Source organism: Vipera berus, assembly GCF_964194415.1.
Source record: "Vipera berus genome assembly, chromosome: Z".
Taxonomy (NCBI): Eukaryota; Metazoa; Chordata; class Lepidosauria; order Squamata; family Viperidae; genus Vipera; species Vipera berus.
This window is the reverse complement of record NC_138205.1, coordinates 29228319-29240431: the sequence shown is the minus strand read 5'-3', so window position 1 is coordinate 29240431 and position 12113 is coordinate 29228319.

Genomic DNA, 12113 nt, shown 5'->3' with positions numbered 1-12113 from the left:
AGAAAATAACAGAGCTCTCTTTGATTTGTGAAAGCAAGGCTAGTTTTCGGTTATAGAATGGAAGAGCTGCTAATATTTTTATGTTTACGTGGGAGGGGATACGTGGATCTCATTTTAAATCCAGGGTAGTTTCCTTCCTAAATGATTACAGTAAGTTGTAAATTATCTCTATTCATTCCAAAGGGTATATTTCTGTTTTCAGGATAGGAAATTATATACAGCCCCATAATCAAATCCTCTGTAGGAACACTCCGAAAAAATTTAAAAGTCTTACTTCTTCCCCAGACACGAAGACTTAAGAATTTTCTTCTTTAAATTTTCTTTGACTGTATCTGACTCAAGAGGTTGAAAGCACTGAGGATTTCTATGCCAAAAAAAAAAACAGATGATGCAAATAGTGTGGCTTGGAGAAATGAATAAGAATTGATATGTTACCTTGATAGAATCAAATAAGATAGAATCAACTAAGATACAACTACCTAGCCCCATGAACACTGCGGACAAAGACAAGGGCAGCTTCAGAATAATTCAGGAGGCACATTCTTTTTCTTACTAATGCTATTGCTGTGCCACATATACATATGTGGAAGCTGGACTCCCCCCCCCCCTTTTTCCCCCCTTCAATCCCCAGAATTTGCACATTGTTCTAACAAAACATCTAACTTCTACTTTCTATGGAACATGGTATAAAGACAAATGGAAACATTTCTTACAGGCTAAGAAAACATTGGTTCTTGAGCTTTAGTTTCTTTTCCACCCATCTTGTCTTTTATGTATGGTTGGTTGGTTGGAGCTGCGCATTGATTAGACGGCTGATAAGGGAGAATGCCCATTCCTGGTTTCCTGGTTTTGGGTGTGCAGAGGACAAAGGTGGAAAATGTGCAACCTGTGGACTGTGCCCTACTTGCAGTCCCCTGAGCGGGAGAGGCCCAGATGATTGGGGTTGTTGGTTGTTTTTTTTAGAGATTTAGGGTGTGTGAACAATAGGTGCCTTAAGCCTTACATATTCCCAATACTGTCCTATGTAAGTTCACTTTGGGTTATGATCCTGAACCCCTTTGGAACCGACCCCTTCAAGACCTAGTGTAATGAGTCCAAATTGGGGTGCACCCATTTTACAGTTTCTGGAGACTTGGTTGTCTATTCCCATGGCTAGGGCCTGACTGTCTCATTTTGGTCATAGGGTTTGCACTGTCCTATCTGGTCCAGTCAGCCTCTTTTTGACTAGTGGTTGCTGAGGATTATTCTGATGACCTTCATGAATCCTTGCCTCTTGTGGCTAACTGTTCTGACCTCTACAACACTCCCCCTTCTGGATGTCAGAGCAGATATGAAATTTGATTCCATGTACATTCACAGTCCAGATATGCAGACTACTTACCTACCTGCTTACCCCCCAAGCTACAAAGCAACCTCACAAAAGTCCAGTAAACCTTCAATTTAAGGCAGAGCTCAGAGCAGGGGTAGGCAACCTTGGCTCTTTTATGACTCGTGGACTTCAACTCCCAGAATTCCTGAGCCAGCCATTGGCTCAGGAATTCTGGGAGTTGAAGTCCACGAGTCATAAAAGAGCCAAGGTTGCCTACCCCCTGGCTCAGAGGGATAGTATGATTGAGATGTATGTTTGATCATGCACAGTAGTTGATTGCCTTGTCAGGAGCTCTGGTTAAATCTGTAGAAAGATGGGTTACACAAAGACCTCATTTGAGCATTTGATGCTCTGTTTCCTTCTAGGTGTAACAAACATCCACAAAAAAGCTTTTAAGAAGTGGCAAGGGCAGCCAAGATAGCCATAACTATTGGTGAGTGGACAGGGAGAAAACCTAGCCATCCATATCGTTATCCAATGTGGGGCAAATTATTTCCACATTTTCTTGAAGAGCTGCTGGTGGGTTGGGGGTGGGGGAAGCCTGTAAATACTAAGCATTATGCTGATCTTGGTTCTCATCAGTTTTTGCACTTAAGATTATTTTTAGGTAGATAGGCTTTACTTACCTGATGCAACCAAGAAGCTCCCACAATGGTAGTCTTGACCAGTATTCGCAGAGCACGAGCGAATCTCTTCCTACTTAAGACCCAACCTGGTTCGGTATAGCTATGTATAGTTGTATCCGTAGAAACCACAAAGGAGCAGAATATAGAGGAGGTTTAATTCTAGAATGTGTGGCACAGAGTTGCAAGGCTAGCTCTTGGGCTTCTGGAGGAAGATCAGGCTAGTGGTGCTTGATAATTTGGGAAAATGAAAGTAGAACACAATTGGGACCAGGAGAAGATGGACATTGCATGGATTCAGAATTGTGGCCTGGGATGGCCCAGTAAATCATCTGAAGACTTTCTTTCTTTCTTTCTTTCTTTCTTTATTTATTTATTTATTTATTTATTTATTTATTTATTTATTTATTTATTTATTTATTTATTTATTTGATTTATATCCCGCCCTATCTCCCGAAGGACTCAGGGCAGCTAACAACAAAACATATAATAAGTAAAGAAATTAAGATAAAAATAAAATTAAAATCATCTGTGCAATAAATTAAAATTAAAAACTAAAAATAAATTAAAAATTGTAAATATAATTAATTAAAATGCCTGTCAGTCCAGGTCAGCCTGGTGGAAAAGGAGTGTTTTGAGGCCGCGGCGAAAGGATTGGAGATTTTGGGCCATCCGAAGCTCGGGGGAGCTGATTCCATAGGGCTGGCGCTCCCACAGAGAAGGCCCTCCCCCTGGGGGTCGCCAGCCGACATTGCCTAGCCGACGGTACCCTGAGGAGGCCTTCTCTGTGTGAGCGTACTGGGCGATGGGAATTTGTTCCCGGCAGCAGATGGTCCTGCAAGTATCCCGGACCTAAGCCATGTAGGGCTTTAAAGGTAAGTACCAGCACCTTAAATCTCACCCGGAGGGCAACCGGTAGCCAATGCAGCTCACGCAGGAGGGGTGTAATATGGGAGTATCGGGGTGCTCCCATCACAACCCGTGCAGCTGCACTCTGCACCAGCTGAAGCCTCCGGGTGGTCTTCAAGGGCAGCCCCATGTAGAGAACATTACAGTAGTCTATACGGGAGGTAACGAGTGTGTGGGTGACTGTACGTAGGGCATCTCGGTCCAGAAAGGGGTGCAATTGATATATTAGGCGAATCTGGGCAAATGCCCCCCTAGCCACGACTCCAATATGATCTTCAAAACTGAGTCGTGAATCTAGGAGGACGCCCAGATTGCGTGCTCTATCAATGGGAGGTAACATCTCTCCTCCTATAGTCAAAGATGGAACCTCTTGGACTAAACGAGATGACAGTATGTAGAGCCACTCAGTCTTGGCCGGGTTGAGCTTTAAATGCTAGAATTTAAGGGTATGTTTGCATGGGTCTTAATTATAAGCCTTGCGTACTGTGCAAACACAGTTTAAATAGTTAACAACCTGTGTATTGCTTGCTGATCTTCAATGAGAAGGACTCCATGTCAAATGCTTGAATAATTGAATAACTGGAATAAAATGCCCTATCCTGTTGCTTAGATTGTCCACAGTGAGAAATGAGAAAATAGGTAAAGAGAAGGGGGAGGTGGGGAAGAGTCCAAAATGCTGTGCAAGGCACTGAAACTGCTCAGCCTGAGATTCTGGCCAGTGTTTCTGATATATTTCCAAACTTTTCACTGCAGCTTCCAGTTTAAGCAAAAATTATTTTTTTACCCCCTTTCAAAGGAAGGAAGTCATATAAGCCTTCTGATTCTGGTGTTTTAATTCCAACATTCATGACTGGTGATACTTAGATAAATTTCTGCTAAACAAAATCCAAACGTCTAGTTGAGTGATATTTCACAGAAAAATGTCATTGCTTGTTGAAGCAAACTAGTATCTGCACATTAAGCTGGAGAATAGTGCTAGAATAATTCAGAGTATCCAATACATTTATTCAATTATTTACCTGATGGGTGTGGTGATCCTCAGCACAAATCCTAGGAGAGGTAATACATTTGAGTATCACTGTAGCAGACCAATTAAACAGGTTGTTTACTGCAAATATGGTTTTCTGAGTAATCATCTGAATTTACACATAAGTTACATAACTACATTTGAAATCTTCCAGAATTTACAGATTTTCCTGCCTATGACTGGTCATAACTTGCCAAATCCCTTCAATTAGCAATGCTGACATATTGGATCTGAGACCAAGTGAGATTAAAAGATAAGTTGAAGTCACAGGTGACCAATTTAAACAGCTGCTGCAGTTAGAGAATTAACCAACTGACACACATCTTTCTGGAACTAAAGGCCAAATTATTGTGCTAGGTGAAAATGGAAGCATGCGTCCACATGGCTGCCCAGCACAACTCTGGTAGGGACACACCAGGAGAATACATCAGATAAAGGCTGTTGATGCCACTGTTCATTTTGTGCAGTAGAATATAGATTGGAAGAGAGGATGGCTGTTAAAGTCATATCAAAATTTAATTGTCAATATCCATTTGCAGAAATACTGAAAGACTGTTCTTTCGATGTGCTTTGGAAGGCCTGGAATAAATGTTAGTCTCAGTGAAATGATGTAGAATTCAAGTAAAAATAAATAAATAGGAGAGCATGATGGATATCCAAAGAATAAAGTGATGTTTCTGATAGTGTTGATCGGCTGAGAAAAATAGATGGGCAGTATAATGTCTTGATTCAGGTAGAAGGTCAAAACCTAGTATGGAAAAAAGGAACCATTTGGGTAAAGAGATCTTTGTAAAGACATCATTCTCTACTTCAATGAGGTGAAACAGCATGACTTGGCTCTCTCTTTCATAAAGATGTACTTTGCAACTATCTCTTATTTTCTTCAGCTCCTTTTCCCTCTAATAACACAGCTAACAAAAAGGCCTAGCTTATCATCAGCATCAGGTGATCAGGACAAGAGTCCATTGAAACCACACCTCATGTCCTCTATAAGGATTCAGACTCATAACTTCTTATCTGGCAAAATATTCAGGAAATTCTGATCTTTGTACAGCTGTTACTATGAGATTGGTATGATACAATTTCTTTGAACATATCTAAATTCTGCTATAATGCCTGTAAAATTAGGGACGCTTTCGCCACCTATCAATGATACCACATTAATTGTAATACATTATTATATCTTCTATTTGAATGTTCTAATTTTCATTCTGATCTGTGACCATAATAAAAGATTCAACTCATCATCAACATCCTCTTGGGAGTTCTTAGAAGAGACAGAATGGTTTATTTTGGGATTCTGTAGAATCTGTGAAATGGTCAATAGGATTTCAAAGTCCATGTACTTTTAAATGCATGGGGAGCATCAAATTAAAACTGCTGTATATAGTCTCAAGCAGAGTCATAGCCCATGACTCAGCATAGTGAACATATAAGCAGTGTCAACATCTGGTGAGGACTTCTGCATATACTCTAGTGAGCTCTTTTGATTTGAAACACTGGTGTCTGGTTGAGATGTGAATAGGGCAAAGAATGAGAATGAAGAATTTTCTTACTGTTGAAACTTTTTCAAAGCTTTTGAACTATGTCCAGGGTGTCATCAGTATTATAGCTAAGCAATCCATCCTCATTGAAGAGAAGGTCCTCAATTTTAGCTTTAGCTTCCTTTATCAATCCAATGGAGCACAGCCAAGCATGGCAATGTGTGGCAATGGAAGATTCTGTAACTGGCCTTGGGTCAACTGCATGATGAGCCATACATAATTCCTGTTTGGCAAAGTGTCATGTTTCTGTATGAAAAACTATTTTTCTATTTACCTCTTATTCTCTGGCAGAGGAATTAGAAATGGGATATTTTCTTCCATAAATAAACATCTTACTTGATACATAGCAATACAGAGGGAGGGAGCAGCTCCCCCCTGTAGAATTTGCATCCAAGGTATCAAATTTAAGTGATATTGACAGTGGCAGTGTGATTATGATGCCTCCACTATAACAAAAGTAGGAATAAGAATAAGGATAGAAAGAATATTGGCCTTTTTGAAGTTGTGTGTTGGAAAGACTCCTGAGAATACTATGAACAGCCAAGAAAGCAAACACATGGATTCTCAAACAAATCAACCGGACAGTTCCTACTTGAGGTACAAATTACCAGGCTTAAATTATGCTACCTCAAATATATTACACAAAAGACCTATTTCTTTGGAGGAGCTCCAACACCAGGTGGAAAGTTGGAAAGAAAAAGGAGAGAACGACCACCAGCAAAGTGGATAGATTCAGTTACAGTGTCAAAGATGCACTATTGGAAGACCTTAAAGAACAGGTTAGGGACAATATCAGGGAGAATATATGGTTCCTAAGAGTTGATCCCGTCTTGATGGCATATAATGAGTCAATGAGACGGCAAATAATATTAATGAGATAACCATGAGCTCTGCAAAATTTGGGTCTGAGCAGCCTCAGCAGGTAGAGGACTGATTGACTAAAAAAAGGCAATTGTCTGATGTGAGATCTTATGCACGAATCCTAAGGGGAAGAGCAAGACAGTTGCAAAAGCTATAATGAGATAAATCCAAAGCTTGGTGCTGGAATGCAAGAAAAATATGGATGGGTATTATGTAATTGTTTGCCTTGCCATATAGGGCTGTTCCAGGGAATATGACTCCACTGTTTAGAACCATGGGAGATCTGGTTTTGAGAAGAACAATTTGGCCAAAGGGGAGAGTTTTGGTTTCAAGTAGCCTTTATGGATAAAGTTGAAGTAGATTTCAAGAGGTATATGCCAACAGTGCCCCCCCTGAAAATTTATTTATTTATTTAAAATAAAGTTTCTTGTCTGAAGAAGGCTTAATAGAACAAAAAGAATTGGAAAGAAACAACTGAAATAATAGAGTGAAAGAAAGTTGCTGTGGAGAGGAATTTGGGCACTAGGAGGCAATACAGGTAGTTCTCGACTTATGAACATAATTGAGCTCAAAATTTCTGTTGCTAATTAAATGAATTTTGCTCCATTTTATGACTTTTCTTGCCACACTTGTTAAGTGAATCACTGCAGTTAAGTTAATCTGGCTTTCCTACTGATTTGCTTGTCAGAAGGTCGCAAAAGGTGACCGCATGACCTTAGGACACAGCAATCATAATAAATATGAGTCGATTGCCAAACATCTGAATTTTGATCATGTGATCATAAGGATGCTCAATGGTTGTAACGGTGAAAAATGGTCATAAGTCACTTTTTTTAGAGTCATTGTAACTTTGGACAGTCACTAAATGAACTGTTTTAAGTTGAAGATTACTTGTAATACTTTATGCCTTTTCACCTGTAATTGGGTAGAGCTGGCTTTTTAGAAGGCTTTAATCTGTTGTGGAAATTTTTTTGTGTTGATAATGGCAAAGATCTTGAGAATCATCTGTATGCACTAGAGATTGATCTCTTAAGGCAGACATGTCAAACACAAGGCCCGGGGGGGCGGATCCGGCCCGCGAAGTGGTTTCATGTGGCCCGCAAAGCCATCCTGGAAACAGTGAGGGAACGGCCCCCACTGCCTTGGCACTTGCCCCGGTCCCATCTCCTTTTGCCAGAAACCCTCAGATCTGTCCCACTCCTGCCCAGGCCCCCATAGGCACCCTTGATGCAAACGATGTCGAGCTGGCCATGCCCACCCAGTAGGCCACGCCCACCCAGGCCATACCCACCCGGCCCCCTGAGGGCAACTGCAGTGCTGATGCGGCCCTCAATGAAATTGAGATTGACACCCCTGTCTTAAGGAGAGGAAACTACCAGATTGGTGAAAATAGTAGGAAACTTGGAGAAGAGCAAATAGCTTTGTAAATAGCATTGGAATCTGCTTATCATTACGTTTTCTATTAGTGAATGGCTTACAGTGAAAAAAGGAAATTGCAAAATGTGGTCTTTCTGGGTATATGGTTAAAATCCAAATGCTTGTTTTAGGATGCTGAGCTATCCTATTGAAGAAGTTTTGAATAAAGGGGTAAAAGAATGAAAATGAGGGAAAGAGGTCCAATGAAGCATATGTAGAATCAGCTGAAGGTGAATGTGCAAATGTTATAGCAGTACAAAGCAAGAGTTTCAGCAGAGCCATGCCTAGTCATGTGGTTGGTTTGGATATTGGGACTTGTACCTAACAGTTCTAAGAGCCAAGTGGGACTTTGCCCAGATAACCTTTATATAAGGATCACAGACTACTTTTTTGCTCACTTGAGGCCCAGGTGCTTTTTTTAATCAAGCAAAGACACCATTTCCAAACTAGTCTCAAAAATTACATTCTGGACACTCCCTTCAATCAGCCTTAAGAAGCATTGGCTTTGGGGTCCTTGAACCTAGTCCATGTTACCCATCTCAACTCAGCTTGTTGTTTTGATTAGATTGAGGAGGAAGAGTGACTGTAAACTTGACTCATCATTATTCTACTATATTGATGTTTCTACTCTTGTTTATAGGCATACATCTCCAGGGAAAATGCTGTACTCTAATGAACATCTTTAATAGAATTTTTATAACATCCTCCTGATATAGAAACAGCATGACAGGAAGTTAGGACCCATCTCCCTGATTGGATCAAGGGATATTTTTGTCACAAGATTCAAGCAAAAGTGGTTCTGGAATATTTAGAAGCCAGTGAACTGTCCCAAATTCTCTGAAGCTCTACAAATATTATTTTTATTCCTGCAGCTCCTGATCTACCATTTGTTCAAAATTTTGTCCCTTGAGCTTGTATTCTTGTATAAAATATAAATGCACTATGGATCTAGAGTAGTCCAAAGCAAAATGGCATGCAGACCGTTGGTGCTCCCAGAACATTTGTCAAGGGGAGGGAATGGGCAAGCCATGCTAATCCATCTGGACAGCCCTAGGTAGAAACTCCAATATAAAACATGAGGTAACCCATCTGTTCTGTCTTGTTAGGTCAATTGGAGGCAAAGTAATTATGGAATAAGACTAGGATGGAAACAGGGGTCCCAGTCTTAACCCCAGGAGCTCATTGATTGTCTTAAGGGCAGTCACTTTCTTAATGCACCTTTCTTAGAAGATTTAAGAATGTGACTTCCCTCAGCTCCCAAATACAAATAGTCCTCAACTTACAACAGTTCATTTAGTGACTGTTCAAAGTTACAATGGCACAGGAAAAAGTGGCTTATGACTGTTTTCACACTTATGACTATTGCAACATCCCTATGATCATGTGATAAAAATTCAGATGCTTGGCAACTGACTCGTATTTATGACAATTGCATTGTCCCAGAGTGATCACCTTTTGCAACCTTCTGACAAGCAAAGTCAATGGGGAAGCCAGATTCACTTAACAACCATTTTTACTAACAACTGCAGTGATTCACTTAACAATTGTGGCAAGAAAGAACATAAAATGGGGCAAAACTCACTTAACTTTCTTGCTTAGCAACAGAAATTTTGGGCTCAATTAAGATTATAAATCGAGGACTATATGTGCTATTTTAATATGCAAGAGGAATGGTGGGATACAACTATAGTAATAAAATTGCTTGAATCTTGGCTGCCAGGGGCAGCAGAATTTATCAGTTTGCTTCCCTTGTCTGGGGTGATGGGATGAGACACAGAAAGTTGCCCTACTCTATAACAAATCATCATACAAGTCTCTTTTAAAGAGCTTATCTCTCTCTCTTCTGATGAAATAGAGCATAAACATCTCTGTTTTTATCAGAACTTATTGGTAGAATGCTGAATATAGGCTCAATTCTTCTCTACACTGCTATACTCCACCTTTGTTCAAAAGTCTTGAATTCCAGAGTTACTTTTTTTTTCCTTCCAGTTTTATTGATGTCATGGTTTTAGCAGCAACTTCAAGTTCCAAACTATTGTGAAGAGAGATCACCTTCCGGCCCCCCCTCCCTCTCCCATTAATGCTAGAAATCTATAACCAAGCAATTGGGAGAGTATATGGCTTTTCCAAAAAAGGGCGACAGAAGTTTAGGAAGCAGGGCTAATTCTCCTCTTTTATCCCTCCCCCCTCCCTTTATTTCACACAGTTAGAACAAAAAACAACAACCATAAACAGGACTGAGCTTCAGAGACCAAGACAAAATGACAAATGGATGATGCACCTTAGGGGGAGAACAAGAAAAAGAAAGACATTCCAAATTTAAAAACAAATGGGTGGGTGGGGGCTACATAAGGAAATAACACAGTGGAGACTTGGGTGGCGAGAACCAGGACATCTTGATTCTCTGACCAAGAGGCTGTCCTAGCTTAAATCAGGAAAGCACTCATTCAAACTGAGTGGAGGGTGACCATGCAAAGCCAGAAGCAGCAAACGTAATGAGACTTAGGAAAGGAGTCACACTATTATCTCACCCCCAAACATTTACACATACATATGAAAGAGTCCAGAATTGGCTGTTGACAAATCTAATCCTAGGTTAGAAAGTAGGCCTTAATTTAGTCCATTATGGAGCCACTTTGATGTCACAAGCCTGATGTTAATCTGTAGGAAGATAATTCCATGTTGGTTCTTGATGCAGGAGGCCTAACAGGGCAAATTGGCAGGGATGTCCACAGGGAGTCCTCCTGGCTCACTTACAGAGTTGTCTATCAAGGATGAGTGACGATGAAAGAAAGGCATTTTTCTTCTCCCTCCCTCCTATTCTTGGGCTGGAGGTTCATGAAGACTGAGGTAATGGGTCCTGCATGCTTTCTGGTACTATGCAGAAACTCTGCCCCCACCCCATCAGACCAAGCACCCACAAAGACATTCCTCATGCCTTCAAAAGATCTGTTGTGAAAAGAAAACAAAGAGAGTAAGGGTTAACAGTCATCTGGCTCTAAAGTCACAGCTGTGAGAAGATTTGAAGCCCATACACAGGATAGGATGTAGAAAGAAGAATGGTTGCCTGCCATGGCTGTCCCCTATTATGCCTCCTGAATAAGACTGTAAGTTTAACAATCTGAAGAACTCTACTTAGTAGCTCCACGGGGAAGGGGAACCTCTTGAATTTCTGTCCAATGAGCAATTTTGAAAAACACAAGAATAGGTAATGTTTCTAGTTTACCATCTTGACTCTTTCCATAACAAAGACTCCAATAGCATGCATGTTAAAAAAAAAGATCCCACCCCCCATTTATATAAGCTAGGAGGGGGGTCTTTTTTTTTTAACTCCATATACAATATATCCCTCCCACAAGAAAAATGCTCCTTGGTAGCTGCCCTTATGGCTTTTGAAAAGAAAAATGCATCAGGCAGCAAACTTTCTGGGGAAGATGGGGATTGAGGGAAGCAGGAACTTGCAGTCCTTCCCTCAGATGATCTCCTATTGGCACTTCCTTTCAGATGGATCTGAGGAAACGTTAACACTCCAGAAAGTTCTGAGTGCACATTGCTGGAACCCTGAAAGAAAAGAATGAAGGCCATCTATCACTTCCTCTTTTAAAAGCAGTTTTTATATCACTAAAAATTCCTGACTTTGTCCAAAACTGAGTTGGGGGATTAATCCTGGAATTGTCACAAGAATTCAGCATGTCTCTAACCCACAGTTTAGGCCCTGGAATTGCTTTGTTGCTCACACTACTTCTAGAATCTCAAGATAAGGTTCAAAATAACTCAGCCAGATATCATGCAGCCGCATAACTCTAAAGCACATAAAGTATGGAGTTGTGGAATTTGTTTTGGGGATTAGAAATGGAAAGGTTTGCATATTCACTGTCTAGTTTACTCACAGTCTAGCATATCTGGAGTCTAGTTTAGACAAGGGGGAAAATGTTCTATTTCTTTGGCTAATAATGGCAATCTCATTTGAATAGTAGCCACCAGTTATGTTACTCCACTGCATTTCTATTGCTATCTTTTAAAAAAATGTTTGAATATTGGTCTAAAATAACTCCATTTAGCTACTAAATGAGGCTTGCTGAATTGATTTGGTTGGGCGACATCAATGCTTTAACAGAGTACCACTAAGTGACAGTTCATTTCCAGATACAATTCAAATTATGGTACTTATCTATAAATGGGTTGGACCCAAAATATCTTAGGAACATCTCCTCCCATTAGTAGGACTCAAGCACACTGATTAATTTTGAACGCCCTTCTTTGTGTTTTAAGTTGATGACTATAAGTAGAGAGTAAAGAGGATGCTGATGGGGAAAGAGAAGATCCATTACCAAAGCAATAAAGAGGGAAACATTACTTGAGTC